Source organism: Procambarus clarkii, chromosome 12 (assembly GCF_040958095.1).
Source record: "Procambarus clarkii isolate CNS0578487 chromosome 12, FALCON_Pclarkii_2.0, whole genome shotgun sequence".
Taxonomy (NCBI): domain Eukaryota; kingdom Metazoa; phylum Arthropoda; class Malacostraca; order Decapoda; family Cambaridae; genus Procambarus; species Procambarus clarkii.
The window spans coordinates 46,989,295-46,995,098 of NC_091161.1; the positions used below are offsets into that span (position 1 = coordinate 46,989,295).

Here is a 5,804-nt window from a genome sequence, read left to right on the forward strand (position 1 = left end):
CACGAATTTTCTCAATCTTTCGTACATTTCTTTTCACTGTTGGAGGTAATTCAAAAATCAATTCTCCAAAATTCATTTTTATTTCTAGTCTGACGCGACACTTGAGCGCATTTCGTAAATATATATATATATGTATATAATATATATAATATAATATATATATATATATATATATATATATATATATATATATATATATATATATATATATATATATATATATATATATATATATATATATATATATATATATATATATATATATATATATATATATATATATATATATATATATATATATATATATATATATATATATATATATATATATATATATATATATATATATATATATATATATATATATATATATATATATATATATATATATATATATATATATATATATATATATATATATATATATATATATATATATATATATATATATATATATATATATATATATATATATATATATATATATATATATATATATATATATATATATATATATAAATGTGCATAGGACACTACAAACAGGTGCTAAACATTTCAAGTGTGCTGAATGCAGGGAAAAGATTTGGGAAACGTTCTAGTACAATTAGTCACATGACTGTGCATACGGATGATAAACCTCGTGAATGTCCTGAGTGTGGCAAGGGATTCAATCATCTGCGACTTATAAAAACTCACAGGATTGTGCATACAGCTGATAAACCTCTTGTGTGTCATGAGTGTGGGAAAGGATTCAGATGATGCATTGCAGATGGTGCATTCAGATGATGAACGTTACCTAGTTCCTTCATCTGGGAAGAATGAAGACATATTGGTGCATTTGGATGATAAATAGTACCTAGTTCACTTGATCAGTAGACTGTATATCATACTAACAATAAACATACAACCCCAATGAATTTTCCAGTGAGGTTTGATAGAAATTTACTTCAGGACACATACTAGAAAAAAATAGTTACAATTAACAATTTTTGTTTGTGTGAATTTTTTGGTGGATAATATACATTTATACACTAAAGGGACCTAGCCATATTTATTCTTAAATATCTTCAAACTGATATTACTTTGAAATTTAACAATAAAAACATAAGCATTTTTACTATTAACACTGAAAAACAAAAATTGGTAGAATTTTTCAACTAATATTATTGCAAACCCTTTTGATTGGTTTTGTTATAAAGTTAAAGTTCAATATAGTAGGCTAAGCTAAGCTTTGCTAAGCTAGAACAGAGGATTTTTGGACTTGTAGATTTGTAAACCTCATCCTGTAAACATTTATGTTTCTACATGTTAAACAAGCTACGAGGATGAGGGAAGAGGATGTTCCCTCCATTCTGGATGTTATATTTACAAGGAAAGAGGGAGAGATATTTGTCATTCAGTATCTCTCTCCCTTGGGTAAAAGTGACCATGTCTTTTTGGGAATAAAGTATGCAATGCATTATAATCTGTTAGAAAATAAGCTTGAAGCAGTTGAAAAACCTGATTTGTGGAGAGGTCATTATGGGGAACTCAGATATTTCCTTAAGGAATTTGACAAACACTTGCTGTTAGGACATGAAGTAAATGAGATGTATGTCAAGTTTTGTGAAAAATATGATAAAGGCACAACAAAATTTATTCCAAAGGAGAGATGCAGAACTAGGAAAAGGGGATTTGTTTATAGATGTCATCTGGATTTTTCCGAGTTTTGGAGTTTCCGTGATATTTTCTATTCTGATCAAAATATGTATAATGTTAATTTATTTTGATAAATGAGCTTTCCTGTCTACTTAGGTAATGATTCCAAAGATCGTCCTTCCTTTCCTCCCAGGAATCTGGATGTGGCAGGTGCTCAATTGTCAAAAGTGAAAAATTTGGTTTGTCATCCGAATGCACCATATCGGTAATTTTTTTAATAATATTTTAAAAATAGTAAATGGCACTATTTTTGCAAAATCATTACAAGATCTATTATTCTAATAGGGGTTTGATAAAATACAGTAGAATGCCTACTGGTTTTACCTGTAATAGGGTTTGATATAGTTGATTATGGATATATTGTAATGAAATGCTCCTATTGTTAAGAAACACTTTTTTAAAAGAATATTTTGTAATGAGCAGCTCTGAAAATCAGTTGATTACAGATAATGCTACATAATACACTTAATGTGTGTATATGTTACCACAAGTGAGGTATATAATGGTATTTATGAGTAAGATGTAATTGTGTCTTTGACACTGATAAAATTAAGTACTGTGGTTTTATATACTGATAATTAGCTAAAAATATATACTGTACAAGTAAATAAATTATTTTACCTTGCACCGAGATCCACCAAGCCTGTATGGTGTGCGTTTCAGTACTTTGGAAATCTGGAACGATCTGGAATCTCTTATCTGCAATGAAACAATACATATTATTGCACTTACCAAAACATGGATGAATGTAGAAAATAGAGAACTATTAGATGAATATCAAATAAATGGATTTAATCTATTTCACACAGATAGATATATTAGACAAGGAGAGGGAGTAGCCATGTATGTTAGGTAATATTTGAAATGTAGTCTCGAAAAGACTACATTTCAACAGAAACGTGCCACACACCAGACACAAGACTGAACCTCATCGAGGCCAAACGTCTAAATGAGAGCATGAACGAGTAAGAAATAATACTTTAACACCAGGCATCATACACACAATGAATGCACCTGCAGACACACAACGAGCACTATCAACATAGCAAAGATTACTCCATAAAAAAAAATAATTAAATATGATTGACAATGAGATGAAATAATGCACAGTATGTCAATTTTGTTAATTTTTTTCATTACTGAACTAGGTTTTCAATGCTTACATTTGTTATTCTTGGCATTCTTTGCTTCATATCTGAAGCTTCGTTTTAAGTTTCCACTTCAGACGTGTCTTCCGCAGCTATGCATCTCCGGTTTGCAGCATCAAAATCATCTGCAATAGCTGAATATAATTAATAATATATCAGTGAGATATATATTTATCATTACCTAGTAGTAGTGAACACTAAGAAATAACATAAATCAGCTTTCTAAAGAGATGTTTAATAATACGACACACATGATTTGGAACTTATAACTGGGTTAAGTACTTTGCACATAAGTCTCAAGGAGCCATTAGGAAACCCTGCTTGTGATTAAAATATTATGCTGTTTTTATATACTGTATGTGCAGCACAGTACCTCTCCTCTCAATACACCAGCACTGGCCTTCGCCTCTCAATACACCAGCTCTGGCCCTCGCCTCTCAATACACCAGCACTGGCCCTCGCCTCTCAATACACCAGCACTGGCCCTCGCCTCTCAATACACCAGCACTGGCCCTCGCCTCTCAATACACCACCACTGCCCCTCGCCTCTCAATACACCACCACTGCCCCTCGCCTCTCAATACACCACCACTGGCCCTCGCCTCTCAATACACCAGCACTGCCCCTCGCCTCTCAATACACCAGCACTGCCCCTCGCCTCTCAATACACCAGCACTGCCCCTCGCCTCTCAATACACCAGCACTGCCCCTCGCCTCTCAATACACCAGCACTGCCCCTCGCCTCTCAATACACCAGCACTGCCCCTCGCCTCTCAATACACCACCACTGCCCCTCGCCTCTCAATACACCACCACTGCCCCTCGCCTCTCAATACACCACCACTGCCCCTCGCCTCTCAATACACCACCACTGCCCCTCGCCTCTCAATACACCACCACTGCCCCTCGCCTCTCAATACACCACCACTGCCCCTCGCCTCTCAATACACCACCACTGCCCCTCGCCTCTCAATACACCAGCACTGCCCCTCACCTCTCAATACACCACCACTGCCCCTCGCCTCTCAATACACCAGCACTGCCCCTGACCTCTCAATACACCACCACTGCCCCTCACCTCTCAATACACCACCACTGCCCCTCACCTCTCAATACACCACCACTGCCCCTCACCTCTCAATACACCAGCACTTCCCCTCGCCTCTCAATACACCACCACTGCCCCTCACCTCTCAATACACCACCACTGCCCCTCGCCTCTCAATACACCACCACTGCCCCTCGCCTCTCAATACACCACCACTGCCCCTCGCCTCTCAATACACCACCACTGCCCCTCGCCTCTCAATACACCACCACTGCCCCTCGCCTCTCAATACACCACCACTGCCCCTCACCTCTCAATACACCACCACTGCCCCTCGCCTCTCAATACACCAGCACTGCCCCTCACCTCTCAATACACCACCACTGCCCCTCGCCTCTCAATACACCACCACTGCCCCTCACCTCTCAATACACCACCACTGCCCCTCACCTCTCAATACACCACCACTACCCCTCACCTCTCAATACACCACCACTGCCCCTCACCTCTCAATACACCACCACTGCCCCTCGCCTCTCAATACACTACCACTGCCCCTCACCTCTTAATACACCAGCACTATAGCCAGCACCAGAATCTAATAATATTATAAAATATAAGTGTTTACTTACGATAATATTTGCGTGATTGCATGAAGCGTTTGTCTTCTTGCTGACTGCACGGACCACAAACTGACCGCTTTGTTGATGTTCCTGGCGGCGGATGACGCTGTGACGTCACAGGTGAGGGAGGCTTTGCGCACTACTCAATCGTCGCTTGAACCCATCATAAATAGTTTTGTTATTTTTATTATTTTATTTTTATTTATTTTTATACAAGAAGTTACACTGGAGGTTAACAGAGAATATAGAAAATAAGTTGAATTAACATTCTTGTAAAGCCACTAGCACGCATAGCGTTTCGGGTAAGTCTTTAAACTAACAGTTTTTTTTTTTATAAATTAACAGTAAAATTGATAAAAAATGTTACCAGGTATTTTATAGCTTTTCTTTACAGGTACAGATAATTTTAAGTAAAATAATTACAGTAAAATCAACAAAAATGTTGATTTTTGAAATCAACATTTTTGTTGATTTTACTGTCATTTTAATTTGAAGAAATATTGAAACAAAAGCAGATCAGAATAATACACAATAAAGAAACAAGGATTACTAGATACATGAGAATAGCATTTCAGGGTTATACATTGGTTCACTGAAGCACAATATGAGGATCATTTCGAGGAAAAGTTTCAAGGAATAATGCAGTAGAAAATGCACTCAATACAACAACCATGATATCAAATGATATCTAAGATTACAATGTTAAAGTATGGCTTAGGTACAAATATTGGGGGATTGAGTAGCACTAGATACAGTGTGAAGATAAAGCCCATGGTAGAAAACTATGAAGATGAAATTAGGTACTTTTTGGTTTTATTTTTGAATATGGCAAAAGTTGGACAGCTTTTCAAATCATTAGGGAGTAAGTTCCATAGACTAGGTTCCTTTATTTACATAGAGTGTTTACATAGATCAAGTTTGACTCTGAGGATATCAAAGAGATATTTATGTCTGGTGTGGTGGGCATGTGTTCTATTACATCTGTCCAGGAAGAGTTTCAGAACAGGGTTTGCACTTAGAAAAAGGGTTTTATAAACGTAATTTACACAGGAGAATGTGTGAACTGAATTTATCTTTAGCATGTTTAGGGATTTAAACAGAGGAGCTGTGTGTTGTCTGAAAGTAGAGTTAGTTATTGTCCTGATAGCAGATTTTTGCTGGATGATGATGGGGCTGAGGTAGTTTGCAGAGGTTGAACCCCAAGCACAGCTACCATAAGTAAGATAGAGATAGATAAGTGCATAATAGAGTGAGAGGAGAGCAGAGTAGGGTACATAATATCTGATC

General features: G+C 36.6%; 1 long non-coding RNA gene across 1 annotated transcript; it reads right to left on the reverse strand.

Annotated features, from left to right (window-relative positions):
• Positions 1 to 2,239: 2,239 nt before the first annotated feature.
• On the reverse strand, positions 2,240 to 4,652 carry LOC138364164 (uncharacterized). Its single transcript, XR_011228335.1, has 3 exons — positions 4,527 to 4,652; positions 2,862 to 2,971; positions 2,240 to 2,397 (listed from the first exon to the last, which is right to left on the reverse strand). It is a non-coding gene; the product is annotated as an uncharacterized lncRNA (long non-coding RNA).
• Positions 4,653 to 5,804: the final 1,152 nt, after the last annotated feature.